The following is a 17391-nucleotide window of genomic DNA, read 5'->3' as shown; positions in this document are numbered from 1 at the left end:
CCATCCTCACATCATCTCTAATTCTCTAAACCGATTGGTGAGAAAACTGAGTGCCCTCCACTCTGACCTTCTCCTCCAATTGTACACAAAATGCTTGAAATGGTACTGCTGAGATTTGAACTCAGGATCTCCTGTTTACTAGACAGGCACTTTAACCAACTAAGCCACAGCACCCATGAGAGACATATATTTTGCAGATGTGAACACCCACACCTATTTCAATCAAACCAGTCTCATTAATTTAACCCACATCTCTGTCTAGCAAAATCACATCACAAAAGAGATGTCTTTTACTAATATTGGTCAATCGAGGACAGTACATTTTTCATTTGGGTCTCGAGATGAATAAACTCAAGAACCTCTGACATGGATTCTTAAACTATGATTTGGGACCCAAAGCAGTTATTAACATGTCATAGATGGGTCGTGAGATATGAGTAAACATTCAGAATCATACACTATTTCTTCATAATGTTGGTCGTTCGAGGACACTGCATTTCTCATTTGGCCTCTGAGCTTAAAAATGGTAAAAACCTCTGAAACAGCAGATTAATCAGTTCGTGTAAGTAATTAACCTGCGATATGCTGGGGAACTTTGTCAAAAGGCAGAGTTGCTGAGTTTCTAAGCTTTCAGAGTAAATCTTAACCTGTTCAAAAAAGAACCCTTCTGAAATTTCATTGCAGTGCCGTGACCCGGATTCGAACCGGGGTTGCTGCGGCCACAACGCAGAGTACTAACCACTATACGATCACGGCTGGCTACAAGAGGTGGATTTGTAAAGCCTACATAGGCTGGGAAAGTGATGTGCACAAGCTGGCTAAACACTTTTCATATTGTTCTCGATAATGAATAAAGTGAAGAAACAGTCGAGCTTTACACATTCAAAAAGTGACCTTTTTCCGTGACATTGGAATATCTCAATTGCATCCTCCTCACATCATCTCTAATTCTCTAAACCGATTGGTGAGAAAACCTGAGTGCCCTCCACTCTGACCTTCTCCTCCAATGTGTACAATAAAATGCTTGAAAAGGTACTGCTGAGATTTGAACTCAGGATCTCCTGTTTACTAGACAGGCACTTTAACCAACTAAGCCAGAGCACCCATGAGAGACATATATTTTGCAGATGTGAACACCCACACCTATTTCAATCAAACCAGTCTCATTAATTTAACCCACATCTCTGTCTAGCAAAATCACATCACAAAAGAGATGTCTTTTACTATTATTGGTCAATCGAGGACAGTACATTTTTCATTTGGGTCTCGAGATGAATAAACTCAAGAACCTCTGACATGGATTCTTAAACTATGATTTGGGACCCAAAGCAGTTATTAACATGTCATAGATGGGTCGCGAGATATGAGTAAACATTCAGAATCATACACTATTTCTTCATAATGTTGGTCGTTCGAGGACACTGCATTTCTCATTTGGCTCTCGAGCTTAAAAATGGTAAAAACCTCTGAAACAGCAGATGAATCAGTTTGTGTAAGTAATTAACCTGCGATATGCTGGGGAACTTTGTCAAAAGGCAGAGTTGCTGAGTTTCTAAGCTTTCAGAGTAAGTCTTAACCTGTTGAAAAAAGAACCCTTCTGAAATTTCATTGCAATGCCGTGACCCGGATTCGAACCGGGGTTGCTGCAGCCACAACGCAGAGTACTAACCACTATACGATCACGGCTGGCTACAAGAGGTGGATTTGTAAAGCCTACATAGGCTGGGAAAGTGATGTGCACAAGCTGGCTAAACACTTTTCATATTGTTCTCGATAATGAATAAAGTGAAGAAACAGTCGAGCTTTACACATTCAAAAAGTGACCTTTTTCCGTGACATTGGAATATCTCAATTGCATCCTCCTCACATCATCTCTAATTCTCTAAACCGATTGGTGAGAAAACCTGAGTGCCCTCCACTCTGACCTTCTCCTCCAATGTGTACAATAAAATGCTTGAAAAGGTACTGCTGAGATTTGAACTCAGGATCTCCTGTTTACTAGACAGGCACTTTAACCAACTAAGCCACAGCACCCATGAGAGAGATATATTTTGCAGATGTGAACACCCACACCTATTTCAATCAAACCAGTCTCATTAATTTAACCCACATCTCTGTCTAGCAAAATCACATCACAAAAGAGATGTCTTTTACTATTATTGGTCAATCGAGGACAGTACATTTTTCATTTGGGTCTCGAGATGAATAAACTCAAGAACCTCTGACATGGATTCTTAAACTATGATTTGGGATCCAAATCAGTTATTAACATGTCATAGATGGGTCGCGAGATATGAGTAAACATTCAGAATCATACACTATTTCTTCATAATGTTGGTCGTTCGAGGACACTGCATTTCTCATTTGGCTCTCGAGCTTAAAAATGGTAAAAACCTCTGAAACAGCAGATTAATCAGTTTGTGCAAGTAATTAACCTGCGATATGCTGGGGAACTTTGTCAAAAGGCAGAGTTGCTGAGTTTCTAAGCTTTCAGAGTAAGTCTTAACCTGTTGAAAAAAGAACCCTTCTGAAATTTCATTGCAGTGACGTGACCCGGATTCGAACCGGGGTTGCTGCTGCCACAACGCAGAGTAGTAACCACTATACGATCACGGCTGGCTACAAGAGGTGGATTTGTAAAGCCTACATAGGCTGGGAAAGTGATGTGCACAAGCTGGCTAAACACTTTTCATATTGTTCTCGATAATGAATAAAGTGAAGAAACAGTCGAGCTTTACACATTCAAAAAGTGACCTTTTTCCGTGACATTGGAATATCTCAATTGCATCCTCCTCACATCATCTCTAATTCTCTAAAACGATTGGTGAGAAAACCTGAGTGCCCTCCACTCTGACCTTCTCTTCCAATGTGTACAATAAAATGCTTGAAAAGGTACTGCTGAGATTTGAACTCAGGATCTCCTGTTTACTAGACAGGCACTTTAACCAACTAAGCCACAGCACCCATGAGAGAGATATATTTTGCAGATGTGAACACCCACACCTATTTCAATCAAACCAGTCTCATTAATTTAACCCACATCTCTGTCTAGCAAAATCACATCACAAAAGAGATGTCTTTTACTATTATTGGTCAATCGAGGACAGTACATTTTTCATTTGGGTCTCGAGATGAATAAACTCAAGAACCTCTGACATGGATTCTTAAACTATGATTTGGGACCCAAAGCAGTTATTAACATGTCATAGATGGGTCGCGAGATATGAGTAAACATTCAGAATCATACACTATTTCTTCATAATGTTGGTCGTTCGAGGACACTGCATTTCTCATTTGGCTCTCGAGCTTAAAAATGGTAAAAACCTCTGAAACAGCAGATTAATCAGTTCGTGTAAGTAATTAACCTGCGATATGCTGGGGAACTTTGTCAAAAGGCAGAGTTGCTGAGTTTCTAAGCTTTCAGAGTAAGTCTTAACCTGTTGAAAAAAGAACCCTTCTGAAATTTCATTGCAATGCCGTGACCCGGATTCGAACCGGGGTTGCTGCGGCCACAACGCAGAGTACTAACCACTATACGATCACAGCTGGCTACAAGAGGTGGATTTGTAAAGCCTACATAGGCTGGGAAAGTGATGTGCACAAGCTGGCTAAACACTTTTCATATTGTTCTCGATAATGAATAAAGTGAAGAAACAGTCGAGCTTTACACATTCAAAAAGTGACCTTTTTCCGTGACATTGGAATATCTCAATTGCATCCTCCTCACATCATCTCTAATTCTCTAAACCGATTGGTGAGAAAACCTGAGTGCCCTCCACTCTGACCTTCTCCTCCAATGTGTACAATAAAATGCTTGAAAAGGTACTGCTGAGATTTGAACTCAGGATCTCCTGTTTACTAGACAGGCACTTTAACCAACTAAGCCACAGCACCCATGAGAGAGATATATTTTGCAGATGTGAACACCCACACCTATTTCAATCAAACCAGTCTCATTAATTTAACCCACATCTCTGTCTAGCAAAATCACATCACAAAAGAGATGTCTTTTACTATTATTGGTCAATCGAGGACAGTACATTTTTCATTTGGGTCTCGAGATGAATAAACTCAAGAACCTCTGACATGGATTCTTAAACTATGATTTGGGATCCAAATCAGTTATTAACATGTCATAGATGGGTCGCGAGATATGAGTAAACATTCAGAATCATACACTATTTCTTCATAATGTTGGTCGTTCGAGGACACTGCATTTCTCATTTGGCTCTCGAGCTTAAAAATGGTAAAAACCTCTGAAACAGCAGATTAATCAGTTTGTGTAAGTAATTAACCTGCGATATGCTGGGGAACTTTGTCAAAAGGCAGAGTTGCTGAGTTTCTAAGCTTTCAGAGTAAGTCTTAACCTGTTGAAAAAAGAACCCTTCTGAAATTTCATTGCAATGCCGTGACCCGGATTCGAACCGGGGTTGCTGCGGCCACAACGCAGAGTACTAACCACTATACGATCACGGCTGGCTACAAGAGGTGGATTTGTAAAGCCTACATAGGCTGGGAAAGTGATGTGCACAAGCTGGCTAAACACTTTTCATATTGTTCTCGATAATGAATAAAGTGAAGAAACAGTCGAGCTTTACACATTCAAAAAGTGACCTTTTTCCGTGACATTGGAATATCTCAATTGCATCCTCCTCACATCATCTCTAATTCTCTAAACCGATTGGTGAGAAAACCTGAGTGCCCTCCACTCTGACCTTCTCCTCCAATGTGTACAATAAAATGCTTGAAAAGGTACTGCTGAGATTTGAACTCAGGATCTCCTGTTTACTAGACAGGCACTTTAACCAACTAAGCCACAGCACCCATGAGAGACATATATTTTGCAGATGTGAACACCCACACCTATTTCAATCAAACCAGTCTCATTAATTTAACCCACATCTCTGTCTAGCAAAATCACATCACAAAAGAGATGTCTTTTACTATTATTGGTCAATCGAGGACAGTACATTTTTCATTTGGGTCTCGAGATGAATAAACTCAAGAACCTCTGACATGGATTCTTAAACTATGATTTGGGACCCAAATCAGTTATTAACATGTCATAGATGGGTCGCGAGATATGAGTAAACATTCAGAATCATACACTATTTCTTCATAATGTTGGTCGTTCGAGGACACTGCATTTCTCATTTGGCTCTCGAGCTTAAAAATGGTAAAAACCTCTGAAACAGCAGATTAATCAGTTTGTGTAAGTAATTAACCTGCGATATGCTGGGGAACTTTGTCAAAAGGCAGAGTTGCTGAGTTTCTAAGCTTTCAGAGTAAGTCTTAACCTGTTGAAAAAAGAACCCTTCTGAAATTTCATTGCAGTGCCGTGACCCGGATTCGAACCGGGGTTGCTGCGGCCACAACGCAGAGTACTAACCACTATACGATCACGGCTGGCTACAAGAGGTGGATTTGTAAAGCCTACATAGGCTGGGAAAGTGATGTGCACAAGCTGGCTAAACACTTTTCATATTGTTCTCGATAATGAATAAAGTGAAGAAACAGTCGAGCTTTACACATTCAAAAAGTGACCTTTTTCCGTGACATTGGAATATCTCAATTGCATCCTCCTCACATCATCTCTAATTCTCTAAACCGATTGGTGAGAAAACCTGAGTGCCCTCCACTCTGACCTTCTCCTCCAATGTGTACAATAAAATGCTTGAAAAGGTACTGCTGAGATTTGAACTCAGGATCTCCTGTTTACTAGACAGGCACTTTAACCAACTAAGCCACAGCACCCATGAGAGAGATATATTTTGCAGATGTGAACACCCACACCTATTTCAATCAAACCCAGTCTCATTAATTTAACCCACATCTCTGTCTAGCAAAATCACATCACAAAAGAGATGTCTTTTACTATTATTGGTCAATCGAGGACAGTACATTTTTCATTTGGGTCTCGAGATGAATAAACTCAAGAACCTCTGACATGGATTCTTAAACTATGATTTGGGACCCAAATCAGTTATTAACATGTCATAGATGGGTCGCGAGATATGAGTAAACATTCAGAATCATACACTATTTCTTCATAATGTTGGTCGTTCGAGGACACTGCATTTCTCATTTGGCTCTCGAGCTTAAAAATGGTAAAAACCTCTGAAACAGCAGATTAATCAGTTTGTGTAAGTAATTAACCTGCGATATGCTGGGGAACTTTGTCAAAAGGCAGAGTTGCTGAGTTTCTAAGCTTTCAGAGTAAGTCTTAACCTGTTGAAAAAAGAACCCTTCTGAAATTTCATTGCAGTGCCGTGACCCGGATTCGAACCGGGGTTGCTGCGGCCACAACGCAGAGTACTAACCACTATACGATCACAGCTGGCTACAAGAGGTGGATTTGTAAAGCCTACATAGGCTGGGAAAGTGATGTGCACAAGCTGGCTAAACACTTTTCATATTGTTCTCGATAATGAATAAAGTGAAGAAACAGTCGAGCTTTACACATTCAAAAAGTGACCTTTTTCCGTGACATTGGAATATCTCAATTGCATCCTCCTCACATCATCTCTAATTCTCTAAACCGATTGGTGAGAAAACCTGAGTGCCCTCCACTCTGACCTTCTCCTCCAATGTGTACAATAAAATGCTTGAAAAGGTACTGCTGAGATTTGAACTCAGGATCTCCTGTTTACTAGACAGGCACTTTAACCAACTAAGCCACAGCACCCATGAGAGAGATATATTTTGCAGATGTGAACACCCACACCTATTTCAATCAAACCAGTCTCATTAATTTAACCCACATCTCTGTCTAGCAAAATCACATCACAAAAGAGATGTCTTTTACTATTATTGGTCAATCGAGGACAGTACATTTTTCATTTGGGTCTCGAGATGAATAAACTCAAGAACCTCTGACATGGATTCTTAAACTATGATTTGGGACCCAAATCAGTTATTAACATGTCATAGATGGGTCGCGAGATATGAGTAAACATTCAGAATCATACACTATTTCTTCATAATGTTGGTCGTTCGAGGACACTGCATTTCTCATTTGGCTCTCGAGCTTAAAAATGGTAAAAACCTCTGAAACAGCAGATTAATCAGTTTGTGTAAGTAATTAACCTGCGATATGCTGGGGAACTTTGTCAAAAGGCAGAGTTGCTGAGTTTCGAAGCTTTCAGAGTAAGTCTTAACCTGTTGAAAAAAGAACCCTTCTGAAATTTCATTGCAGTGCCGTGACCCGGATTCAAACCGGGGTTGCTGCGGCCACAACGCAGAGTAGTAACCACTATACGATCACGGCTGGCTACAAGAGGTGGATTTGTAAAGCCTACATAGGCTGGGAAAGTGATGTGCACAAGCTGGCTAAACACTTTTCATATTGTTCTCGATAATGAATAAAGTGAAGAAACAGTCGAGCTTTACACATTCAAAAAGTGACCTTTTTCCGTGACATTGGAATATCTCAATTGCATCCTCCTCACATCATCTCTAATTCTCTAAAACGATTGGTGAGAAAACCTGAGTGCCCTCCACTCTGACCTTCTCCTCCAATGTGTAAAATAAAATGCTTGAAAAGGTACTGCTGAGATTTGAACTCAGGATCTCCTGTTTACTAGACAGGCACTTTAACCAACTAAGCCACAGCACCCATGAGAGAGATATATTTTGCAGATGTGAACACCCACACCTATTTCAATCAAACCAGTCTCATTAATTTAACCCACATCTCTGTCTAGCAAAATCACATCACAAAAGAGATGTCTTTTACTATTATTGGTCAATCGAGGACAGTACATTTTTCATTTGGGTCTCGAGATGAATAAACTCAAGAACCTCTGACATGGATTCTTAAACTATGATTTGGGACCCAAAGCAGTTATTAACATGTCATAGATGGGTCGCGAGATATGAGTAAACATTCAGAATCATACACTATTTCTTCATAATGTTGGTCGTTCGAGGACACTGCATTTCTCATTTGGCTCTTGAGCTTAAAAATGGTAAAAACCTCTGAAACAGCAGATTAATCAGTTCGTGTAAGTAATTAACCTGCGATATGCTGGGGAACTTTGTCAAAAGGCAGAGTTGCTGAGTTTCTAAGCTTTCAGAGTAAATCTTAACCTGTTCAAAAAAGAACCCTTCTGAAATTTCATTGCAGTGCCGTGACCCGGATTCGAACCGGGGTTGCTGCGGCCACAACGCAGAGTACTAACCACTATACGATCACAGCTGGCTACAAGAGGTGGATTTGTAAAGCCTACATAGGCTGGGAAAGTGATGTGCACAAGCTGGCTAAACACTTTTCATATTGTTCTCGATAATGAATAAAGTGAAGAAACAGTCGAGCTTTACACATTCAAAAAGTGACCTTTTTCCGTGACATTGGAATATCTCAATTGCATCCTCCTCACATCATCTCTAATTCTCTAAACCGATTGGTGAGAAAACCTGAGTGCCCTCCACTCTGACCTTCTCCTCCAATGTGTACAATAAAATGCTTGAAAAGATACTGCTGAGATTTGAACTCAGGATCTCCTGTTTACTAGACAGGCACTTTAACCAACTAAGCCACAGCACCCATAGAGACATATATTTTGCAGATGTGAACACCCATACCTATTTCAATCAAACCAGTCTCATTAATTTAACCCACATCTCTGTCTAGCAAAATCACATCACAAAAGAGATGTCTTTTACTATTATTGGTCAATCGAGGACAGTACATTTTTCATTTGGGTCTCGAGATGAATAAACTCAAGAACCTCTGACATGGATTCTTAAACTATGATTTGGGACCCAAATCAGTTATTAACATGTCATAGATGGGTCGCGAGATATGAGTAAACATTCAGAATCATACACTATTTCTTCATAATGTTGGTCGTTCGAGGACACTGCATTTCTCATTTGGCTCTTGAGCTTAAAAATGGTAAAAACCTCTGAAACAGCAGATTAATCAGTTCGTGTAAGTAATTAACCTGCGATATGCTGGGGAACTTTGTCAAAAGGCAGAGTTGCTGAGTTTCTAAGCTTTCAGAGTAAATCTTAACCTGTTCAAAAAAGAACCCTTCTGAAATTTCATTGCAGTGCCGTGACCCGGATTCGAACCGGGGTTGCTGCGGCCACAACGCAGAGTACTAACCACTATACGATCACAGCTGGCTACAAGAGGTGGATTTGTAAAGCCTACATAGGCTGGGAAAGTGATGTGCACAAGCTGGCTAAACACTTTTCATATTGTTCTCGATAATGAATAAAGTGAAGAAACAGTCGAGCTTTACACATTCAAAAAGTGACCTTTTTCCGTGACATTGGAATATCTCAATTGCATCCTCCTCACATCATCTCTAATTCTCTAAACCGATTGGTGAGAAAACCTGAGTGCCCTCCACTCTGACCTTCTCCTCCAATGTGTACAATAAAATGCTTGAAAAGGTACTGCTGAGATTTGAACTCAGGATCTCCTGTTTACTAGACAGGCACTTTAACCAACTAAGCCACAGCACCCATGAGAGACATATATTTTTCAGATGTGAACACCCACACCTATTTCAATCAAACCAGTCTCATTAATTTAACCCACATCTCTGTCTAGCAAAATCACATCACAAAAGAGATGTCTTTTACTATTATTGGTCAATCGAGGACAGTACATTTTTCATTTGGGTCTCGAGATGAATAAACTCAAGAACCTCTGACATGGATTCTTAAACTATGATTTGGGACCCAAAGCAGTTATTAACATGTCATAGATGGGTCGCGAGATATGAGTAAACATTCAGAATCATACACTATTTCTTCATAATGTTGGTCGTTCGAGGACACTGCATTTCTCATTTGGCTCTTGAGCTTAAAAATGGTAAAAACCTCTGAAACAGCAGATGAATCAGTTTGTGTAAGTAATTAACCTGCGATATGCTGGGGAACTTTGTCAAAAGGCAGAGTTGCTGAGTTTCTAAGCTTTCAGAGTAAGTCTTAACCTGTTCAAAAAAGAACCCTTCTGAAATTTCATTGCAGTGCCGTGACCCGGATTCGAACCGGGGTTGCTGCGGCCACAACGCAGAGTACTAACCACTATACGATCACAGGCTGGCTACAAGAGGTGGATTTGTAAAGCCTACATAGGCTGGGAAAGTGATGTGCACAAGCTGGCTAAACACTTTTCATATTGTTCTCGATAATGAATAAAGTGAAGAAACAGTCGAGCTTTACACATTCAAAAAGTGACCTTTTTCCGTGACATTGGAATATCTCAATTGCATCCTCCTCACATCATCTCTAATTCTCTAAACCGATTGGTGAGAAAACCTGAGTGCCCTCCACTCTGACCTTCTCCTCCAATGTGTACAATAAAATGCTTGAAAAGGTACTGCTGAGATTTGAACTCAGGATCTCCTGTTTACTAGACAGGCACTTTAACCAACTAAGCCACAGCACCCATGAGAGACATATATTTTGCAGATGTGAACACCCACACCTATTTCAATCAAACCAGTCTCATTAATTTAACCCACATCTCTGTCTAGCAAAATCACATCACAAAAGAGATGTCTTTTACTATTATTGGTCAATCGAGGACAGTACATTTTTCATTTGGGTCTCGAGATGAATAAACTCAAGAACCTCTGACATGGATTCTTAAACTATGATTTGGGACCCAAAGCAGTTATTAACATGTCATAGATGGGTCGCGAGATATGAGTAAACATTCAGAATCATACACTATTTCTTCATAATGTTGGTCGTTCGAGGACACTGCATTTCTCATTTGGCTCTTGAGCTTAAAAATGGTAAAAACCTCTGAAACAGCAGATTAATCAGTTCGTGTAAGTAATTAACCTGCGATATGCTGGGGAACTTTGTCAAAAGGCAGAGTTGCTGAGTTTCTAAGCTTTCAGAGTAAATCTTAACCTGTTCAAAAAAGAACCCTTCTGAAATTTCATTGCAGTGCCGTGACCCGGATTCGAACCGGGGTTGCTGCGGCCACAACGCAGAGTACTAACCACTATACGATCACAGCTGGCTACAAGAGGTGGATTTGTAAAGCCTACATAGGCTGGGAAAGTGATGTGCACAAGCTGGCTAAACACTTTTCATATTGTTCTCGATAATGAATAAAGTGAAGAAACAGTCGAGCTTTACACATTCAAAAAGTGACCTTTTTCCGTGACATTGGAATATCTCAATTGCATCCTCCTCACATCATCTCTAATTCTCTAAACCGATTGGTGAGAAAACCTGAGTGCCCTCCACTCTGACCTTCTCCTCCAATGTGTACAATAAAATGCTTGAAAAGGTACTGCTGAGATTTGAACTCAGGATCTCCTGTTTACTAGACAGGCACTTTAACCAACTAAGCCACAGCATCCATGAGAGACATATATTTTTCAGATGTGAACACCCACACCTATTTCAATCAAACCAGTCTCATTAATTTAACCCACATCTCTGTCTAGCAAAATCACATCACAAAAGAGATGTCTTTTACTATTATTGGTCAATCGAGGACAGTACATTTTTCATTTGGGTCTCGAGATGAATAAACTCAAGAACCTCTGACATGGATTCTTAAACTATGATTTGGGACCCAAATCAGTTATTAACATGTCATAGATGGGTCGCGAGATATGAGTAAACATTCAGAATCATACACTATTTCTTCATAATGTTGGTCGTTCGAGGACACTAGCATTTCTCATTTGGCTCTTGAGCTGAAAAATGGTAAAAACCTCTGAAACAGCAGATTAATCAGTTCGTGTAAGTAATTAACCTGCGATATGCTGGGGAACTTTGTCAAAAGGCAGAGTTGCTGAGTTTCTAAGCTTTCAGAGTAAATCTTAACCTGTTCAAAAAAGAACCCTTCTGAAATTTCATTGCAATGCCATGACCCGGATTCGAACCGGGGTTGCTGCGGCCACAACGCAGAGTACTAACCACTACACAATCACAGCTGGCTACAAGAGGTGGATTTGTAAAGCCTACATAGGCTGGGAAAGTGATGTGCACAAGCTGGCTAAACACTTTTCATATTGTTCTCGATAATGAATAAAGTGAAGAAACAGTCGAGCTTTACACATTCAAAAAGTGACCTTTTTCCGTGACATTGGAATATCTCACTTGCATCCTCCTCACATCATCTCTAATTCTCTAAACCGATTGGTGAGAAAACATGAGTGCCCTCCACTCTGACCTTCTCCTCCAATGTGTACAATAAAATGCTTGAAAAGGTACTGCTGAGATTTGAACTCAGGATCTCCTGTTTACTAGACAGGCACTTTAACCAACTAAGCCACAGCATCCATGAGAGACATATATTTTTCAGATGTGAACACCCACACCTATTTCAATCAAACCAGTCTCATTAATTTAACCCACATCTCTGTCTAGCAAAATCACATCACAAAAGAGATGTCTTTTACTATTATTGGTCAATCGAGGACAGTACATTTTTCATTTGGGTCTCGAGATGAATAAACTCAAGAACCTCTGACATGGATTCTTAAACTATGATTTGGGACCCAAAGCAGTTATTAACATGTCATAGATGGGTCGCGAGATATGAGTAAACATTCAGAATCATACACTATTTCTTCATAATGTTGGTCGTTCGAGGACACTGCATTTCTCATTTGGCTCTTGAGCTTAAAAATTGTAAAAACCTCTGAAACAGCAGATGAATCAGTTTGTGTAAGTAATTAACCTGCGATATGCTGGGGAACTTTGTCAAAAGGCAGAGTTGCTGAGTTTCTAAGCTTTCAGAGTAAGTCTAAACCTGTTCAAAAAAGAACCCTTCTTAAATTTCATTGCAGTGCCACGACCCGGATTCGAACCGGGGTTGCTGCAGCCACAACGCAGAGTACTAAGCACTATACGATCACGGCTGGCTACAAGAGGTGGATTTGTAAAGCTTACATAGGCTGGGAAAGTGATGTGCACAAGCTGTCTAAACACTTTTCATATTGTTCTCGATAATGAATAAAGTGAAGAAACAATCGAGCTTTACACATTCAAAAAGTGACCTTTTTCCGTGACATTGGAATATCTCAATTGCATCCTCCTCACATCATCTCTAATTCTCTAAAAAGATTGGTGAGAAAACCTGAGTGCCCTCCACTCTGACCTTCTCTTCCAATGTGTAAAATAAAATGCTTGAAAAGGTACTGCTGAGATTTGAACTCAGGATCTCCTGTTTACAAGACAGGCACTTTAACCAACTAAGCCACAGCACCCATGAGAGAGATAAATTTTGCAGATGTGAACACCCACACCTATTTCAATCAAACCAGTCTCATTAATTTAACCCACATCTCTGTCTAGCAAAATCACATCACAAAAGAGATGTCTTTTACTATTATTGGTCAATCGAGGACAGTACATTTTTCAATTGGGTCTCGAGATGAATAAACTCAAGAACCTCTGACATGGATTCTTAAACTATGATTTGGGACCCAAAGCAGTTATTAACATGTCATAGATGGGTTGTGAGATATGAGTAAACATTCAGAATCATACACTATTTCTTCATAATGTTGGTCGTTCGAGGACACTGCATTTTTCATTTGGCTCTTGAGCTGAAAAATGGTAAAAACCTCTGAAACAGCAGATTAATCAGTTCGTGTAAGTAATTAACCTGCGATATGCTGGGGAACTTTGTCAAAAGGCAGAGTTGCTGAGTTTCTAAGCTTTCAGAGTAAATCTTAACCTGTTCAAAAAAGAACCCTTCTGAAATTTCATTGCAATGCCGTGACCCGGATTCGAACCGGGGTTGCTGCGGCCACAACGCAGAGTACTAAGCACTATACGATCACAGCTGGCTACAAGAGATTGATTTGTAAAGCCTACATAGGCTGGGAAAGTGATATGCACAAGCTGGCTAAACACTTTTCATATTGTTCTCGATAATGAATAAAGTGAAGAAACAGTCGAGCTTTACACATTCAAAAAGTGCCCTTTTTCCGTGACATTGGAATATCTCAATTGCATCCTCCTCACATCATCTCTAATTCTCTAAACCGATTGGTGAGAAAACCTGAGTGCCCTCCACTCTGACCTTCTCCTCCAATGTGTACAACAAAATGCTTGAAAAGATACTTCTGAGATTTGAACTCAGGATCTCCTGTTTACAAGACAGGCACTTTAACCAACTAAGCCACAGCACCCATGAGAGAGATAAATTTTGCAGATGTGAACACCCACACCTATTTCAATCAAACCAGTCTCATTAATTTAACCCACATCTCTGTCTAGCAAAATCACATCACAAAAGAGATGTCTTTTACTATTATTGGTCAATCGAGGACAGTACATTTTTCATTTGGGTCTCGAGATGAATAAACTCAAGAACCTCTGACATGGATCCTTAAACTATGATTTGGGACCCAAATCAGTTATTAACATGTAATAGATGGGTCGCGAGATATGAGTAAACATTCAGAATCATACACTATTTCTTCATAATGTTGGTCGTTCGAGGACACTAGATTTCTCATTTGGCTCTTGAGCTGAAAAATGGTAAAAACCTCTGAAACAGCAGATTAATCAGTTCGTGTAAGTAATTAACCTGCGATATGCTGGGGAACTTTGTCAAAAGGCAGAGTTGCTGAGTTTCTAAGCTTTCAGAGTAAATCTTAACCTGTTCAAAAAAGAACCCTTCTGAAATTTCATTGCAATGCCGTGACCCGGATTCGAACCGGGGTTGCTGCGGCCACAACGCAGAGTACTAAGCACTATACGATCACAGCTGGCTACAAGAGATTGATTTGTAAAGCCTACATAGGCTGGGAAAGTGATATGCACAAGCTGGCTAAACACTTTTCATATTGTTCTCGATAATGAATAAAGTGAAGAAACAGTCGAGCTTTACACATTCAAAAAGTGCCCTTTTTCCGTGACATTGGAATATCTCAATTGCATCCTCCTCACATCATCTCTAATTCTCTAAACCGATTGGTGAGAAAACCTGAGTGCCCTCCACTCTGACCTTCTCCTCCAATGTGTACAACAAAATGCTTGAAAAGATACTTCTGAGATTTGAACTCAGGATCTCCTGTTTACAAGACAGGCACTTTAACCAACTAAGCCACAGCACCCATGAGAGAGATACATTTTGCAGATGTGAACACCCACACCTATTTCAATCAAACCAGTCTCATTAATTTAACCCACATCTCTGTCTAGCAAAATCACATCACAAAAGAGATGTCTTTTACTATTATTGGTCAATCGAGGACAGTACATTTTTCATTTGGGTCTCGAGATGAATAAACTCAAGAACCTCTGACATGGATCCTTAAACTATGATTTGGGACCCAAATCAGTTATTAACATGTAATAGATGGGTCGCGAGATATGAGTAAACATTCAGAATCATACACTATTTCTTCATAATGTTGGTCGTTCGAGGACACTAGATTTCTCATTTGGCTCTTGAGCTGAAAAATGGTAAAAACCTCTGAAACAGCTGATTAATCAGTTCGTGTAAGTAATTAACCTGCGATATGCTGGGGAACTTTGTCAAAAGGCAGAGTTGCTGAGTTTCTAAGCTTTCAGAGTAAATCTTAACCTGTTCAAAAAAGAACCCTTCTGAAATTTCATTGCAATGCCGTGACCCGGATTCGAACCGGGGTTGCTGCGGCCACAACGCAGAGTACTAAGCACTATACGATCACAGCTGGCTACAAGAGATTGATTTGTAAAGCCTACATAGGCTGGGAAAGTGATATGCACAAGCTGGCTAAACACTTTTCATATTGTTCTCGATAATGAATAAAGTGAAGAAACAGTCGAGCTTTACACATTCAAAAAGTGCCCTTTTTCCGTGACATTGGAATATCTCAATTGCATCCTCCTCACATCATCTCTAATTCTCTAAACCGATTGGTGAGAAAACCTGAGTGCCCTCCACTCTGACCTTCTCCTCCAATGTGTACAACAAAATGCTTGAAAAGATACTTCTGAGATTTGAACTCAGGATCTCCTGTTTACAAGACAGGCACTTTAACCAACTAAGCCACAGCACCCATGAGAGAGATAAATTTTGCAGATGTGAACACCCACACCTATTTCAATCAAACCAGTCTCATTAATTTAACCCACATCTCTGTCTAGCAAAATCACATCACAAAAGAGATGTCTTTTACTATTATTGGTCAATCGAGGACAGTACATTTTTCATTTGGGTCTCGAGATGAATAAACTCAAGAACCTCTGACATGGATCCTTAAACTATGATTTGGGACCCAAATCAGTTATTAACATGTAATAGATGGGTCGCGAGATATGAGTAAACATTCAGAATCATACACTATTTCTTCATAATGTTGGTCGTTCGAGGACACTAGATTTCTCATTTGGCTCTTGAGCTGAAAAATGGTAAAAACCTCTGAAACAGCAGATTAATCAGTTCGTGTAAGTAATTAACCTGCGATATGCTGGGGAACTTTGTCAAAAGGCAGAGTTGCTGAGTTTCTAAGCTTTCAGAGTAAATCTTAACCTGTTCAAAAAAGAACCCTTCTGAAATTTCATTGCAATGCCGTGACCCGGATTCGAACCGGGGTTGCTGCGGCCACAACGCAGAGTACTAACCACTATACGATCACGGCTGGCTACTAGAGGTGGATTTGTAAAGCCTACATAGGCTGGGAAAGTGATGTGCACAAGCTGGCTAAACACTTTTCATATTGTTCTCGACAATGAATAAAGTGAAGAAACAGTCAAGCTTTACACATTCAAAAAGTGACCTTTTTCCGTGACATTGTAATATCTCAATTGCATCCTCCTCACATCATCTCTAATTCTCTAAACCGATTGGTGAGAAAACCTGAGTGCCCTCCACTCTGACCTTCTCCTCCAATGTGTACAATAAAATGCTTGAAAAGCTACTGCTGAGATTTGAACTCAGGATCTCCGGTTTACTAGACAGGCACTTTAACCAACTAAGCCACAGCATCCATGAGAGACATATATTTTTCAGATGTGAACACCCACACCTATTTCAATCAAACCAGTCTCATTAATTTAACCCACATCTCTGTCTAGCAAAATCACATCACAAAAGAGATGTCTTTTACTATTATTGGTCAATCGAGGACAGTACATTTTTCAATTGGGTCTCGAGATGAATAAACTCATGAACCTCTGACATGGATTCTTAAACTATGATTTGGGACCCAAAGCAGTTATTAACATGTCATAGATGGGTTGTGAGATATGAGTAAACATTCAGAATCATACACTATTTCTTCATAATGTTGGTCGTTCGAGGACACTGCATTTTTCATTTGGCTCTTGAGCTGAAAAATGGTAAAAACCTCTGAAACAGCAGATTAATCAGTTCGTGTAAGTAATTAACCTGCGATATGCTGGGGAACTTTGTCAAAAGGCAGAGTTGCTGAGTTTCTAAGCTTTCAGAGTAAATCTTAACCT

At 40.0% G+C, this 17391-nt stretch overlaps 28 non-coding genes across 28 annotated transcripts; all 28 read right to left on the bottom strand.

Annotated features, from left to right (window-relative positions):
* Positions 1–100: 100 nt before the first annotated feature.
* On the bottom strand, positions 101–174 carry trnat-agu (transfer RNA threonine (anticodon AGU)). Its single transcript has one exon. It is a non-coding gene; the product is annotated as a tRNA-Thr (tRNA).
* A 510-nt stretch (positions 175–684) lies between these two features.
* Positions 685–756, bottom strand: trnah-gug (transfer RNA histidin (anticodon GUG)). The gene has a single exon. It is a non-coding gene; the product is annotated as a tRNA-His (tRNA).
* An 858-nt stretch (positions 757–1614) lies between these two features.
* trnah-gug (transfer RNA histidin (anticodon GUG)) lies at positions 1615–1686 on the bottom strand. The gene has a single exon. It is a non-coding gene; the product is annotated as a tRNA-His (tRNA).
* A 274-nt stretch (positions 1687–1960) lies between these two features.
* Positions 1961–2034, bottom strand: trnat-agu (transfer RNA threonine (anticodon AGU)). Its single transcript has one exon. It is a non-coding gene; the product is annotated as a tRNA-Thr (tRNA).
* Positions 2035–2890: 856 nt separating this feature from the next.
* Positions 2891–2964, bottom strand: trnat-agu (transfer RNA threonine (anticodon AGU)). The gene has a single exon. It is a non-coding gene; the product is annotated as a tRNA-Thr (tRNA).
* A 510-nt stretch (positions 2965–3474) lies between these two features.
* Positions 3475–3546, bottom strand: trnah-gug (transfer RNA histidin (anticodon GUG)). The gene has a single exon. It is a non-coding gene; the product is annotated as a tRNA-His (tRNA).
* Positions 3547–3820: 274 nt separating this feature from the next.
* Positions 3821–3894, bottom strand: trnat-agu (transfer RNA threonine (anticodon AGU)). Its single transcript has one exon. It is a non-coding gene; the product is annotated as a tRNA-Thr (tRNA).
* Positions 3895–4404: 510 nt separating this feature from the next.
* On the bottom strand, positions 4405–4476 carry trnah-gug (transfer RNA histidin (anticodon GUG)). Its single transcript has one exon. It is a non-coding gene; the product is annotated as a tRNA-His (tRNA).
* Positions 4477–4750: 274 nt separating this feature from the next.
* Positions 4751–4824, bottom strand: trnat-agu (transfer RNA threonine (anticodon AGU)). Its single transcript has one exon. It is a non-coding gene; the product is annotated as a tRNA-Thr (tRNA).
* A 510-nt stretch (positions 4825–5334) lies between these two features.
* trnah-gug (transfer RNA histidin (anticodon GUG)) lies at positions 5335–5406 on the bottom strand. Its single transcript has one exon. It is a non-coding gene; the product is annotated as a tRNA-His (tRNA).
* A 274-nt stretch (positions 5407–5680) lies between these two features.
* On the bottom strand, positions 5681–5754 carry trnat-agu (transfer RNA threonine (anticodon AGU)). Its single transcript has one exon. It is a non-coding gene; the product is annotated as a tRNA-Thr (tRNA).
* Positions 5755–6265: 511 nt separating this feature from the next.
* trnah-gug (transfer RNA histidin (anticodon GUG)) lies at positions 6266–6337 on the bottom strand. The gene has a single exon. It is a non-coding gene; the product is annotated as a tRNA-His (tRNA).
* A 274-nt stretch (positions 6338–6611) lies between these two features.
* trnat-agu (transfer RNA threonine (anticodon AGU)) lies at positions 6612–6685 on the bottom strand. The gene has a single exon. It is a non-coding gene; the product is annotated as a tRNA-Thr (tRNA).
* Positions 6686–7541: 856 nt separating this feature from the next.
* trnat-agu (transfer RNA threonine (anticodon AGU)) lies at positions 7542–7615 on the bottom strand. The gene has a single exon. It is a non-coding gene; the product is annotated as a tRNA-Thr (tRNA).
* Positions 7616–8125: 510 nt separating this feature from the next.
* On the bottom strand, positions 8126–8197 carry trnah-gug (transfer RNA histidin (anticodon GUG)). Its single transcript has one exon. It is a non-coding gene; the product is annotated as a tRNA-His (tRNA).
* Positions 8198–8471: 274 nt separating this feature from the next.
* On the bottom strand, positions 8472–8545 carry trnat-agu (transfer RNA threonine (anticodon AGU)). The gene has a single exon. It is a non-coding gene; the product is annotated as a tRNA-Thr (tRNA).
* A 509-nt stretch (positions 8546–9054) lies between these two features.
* Positions 9055–9126, bottom strand: trnah-gug (transfer RNA histidin (anticodon GUG)). The gene has a single exon. It is a non-coding gene; the product is annotated as a tRNA-His (tRNA).
* A 274-nt stretch (positions 9127–9400) lies between these two features.
* On the bottom strand, positions 9401–9474 carry trnat-agu (transfer RNA threonine (anticodon AGU)). The gene has a single exon. It is a non-coding gene; the product is annotated as a tRNA-Thr (tRNA).
* Positions 9475–9984: 510 nt separating this feature from the next.
* Positions 9985–10057, bottom strand: trnah-gug (transfer RNA histidin (anticodon GUG)). Its single transcript has one exon. It is a non-coding gene; the product is annotated as a tRNA-His (tRNA).
* Positions 10058–10331: 274 nt separating this feature from the next.
* On the bottom strand, positions 10332–10405 carry trnat-agu (transfer RNA threonine (anticodon AGU)). Its single transcript has one exon. It is a non-coding gene; the product is annotated as a tRNA-Thr (tRNA).
* A 510-nt stretch (positions 10406–10915) lies between these two features.
* Positions 10916–10987, bottom strand: trnah-gug (transfer RNA histidin (anticodon GUG)). Its single transcript has one exon. It is a non-coding gene; the product is annotated as a tRNA-His (tRNA).
* Positions 10988–11261: 274 nt separating this feature from the next.
* Positions 11262–11335, bottom strand: trnat-agu (transfer RNA threonine (anticodon AGU)). Its single transcript has one exon. It is a non-coding gene; the product is annotated as a tRNA-Thr (tRNA).
* Positions 11336–12192: 857 nt separating this feature from the next.
* Positions 12193–12266, bottom strand: trnat-agu (transfer RNA threonine (anticodon AGU)). The gene has a single exon. It is a non-coding gene; the product is annotated as a tRNA-Thr (tRNA).
* Positions 12267–13122: 856 nt separating this feature from the next.
* On the bottom strand, positions 13123–13196 carry trnat-ugu (transfer RNA threonine (anticodon UGU)). Its single transcript has one exon. It is a non-coding gene; the product is annotated as a tRNA-Thr (tRNA).
* An 856-nt stretch (positions 13197–14052) lies between these two features.
* Positions 14053–14126, bottom strand: trnat-ugu (transfer RNA threonine (anticodon UGU)). The gene has a single exon. It is a non-coding gene; the product is annotated as a tRNA-Thr (tRNA).
* Positions 14127–14982: 856 nt separating this feature from the next.
* Positions 14983–15056, bottom strand: trnat-ugu (transfer RNA threonine (anticodon UGU)). Its single transcript has one exon. It is a non-coding gene; the product is annotated as a tRNA-Thr (tRNA).
* Positions 15057–15912: 856 nt separating this feature from the next.
* On the bottom strand, positions 15913–15986 carry trnat-ugu (transfer RNA threonine (anticodon UGU)). Its single transcript has one exon. It is a non-coding gene; the product is annotated as a tRNA-Thr (tRNA).
* Positions 15987–16496: 510 nt separating this feature from the next.
* trnah-gug (transfer RNA histidin (anticodon GUG)) lies at positions 16497–16568 on the bottom strand. The gene has a single exon. It is a non-coding gene; the product is annotated as a tRNA-His (tRNA).
* Between the last annotated feature and the right edge of the window lie 823 nt (positions 16569–17391).

This window comes from Oncorhynchus kisutch, linkage group LG24, assembly GCF_002021735.2.
Source record: "Oncorhynchus kisutch isolate 150728-3 linkage group LG24, Okis_V2, whole genome shotgun sequence".
Taxonomy (NCBI): domain Eukaryota; kingdom Metazoa; phylum Chordata; class Actinopteri; order Salmoniformes; family Salmonidae; genus Oncorhynchus; species Oncorhynchus kisutch.
The sequence above is the reverse complement of the archived record's forward strand: the minus strand, read 5'-3'. Positions and strand labels throughout refer to the sequence as shown.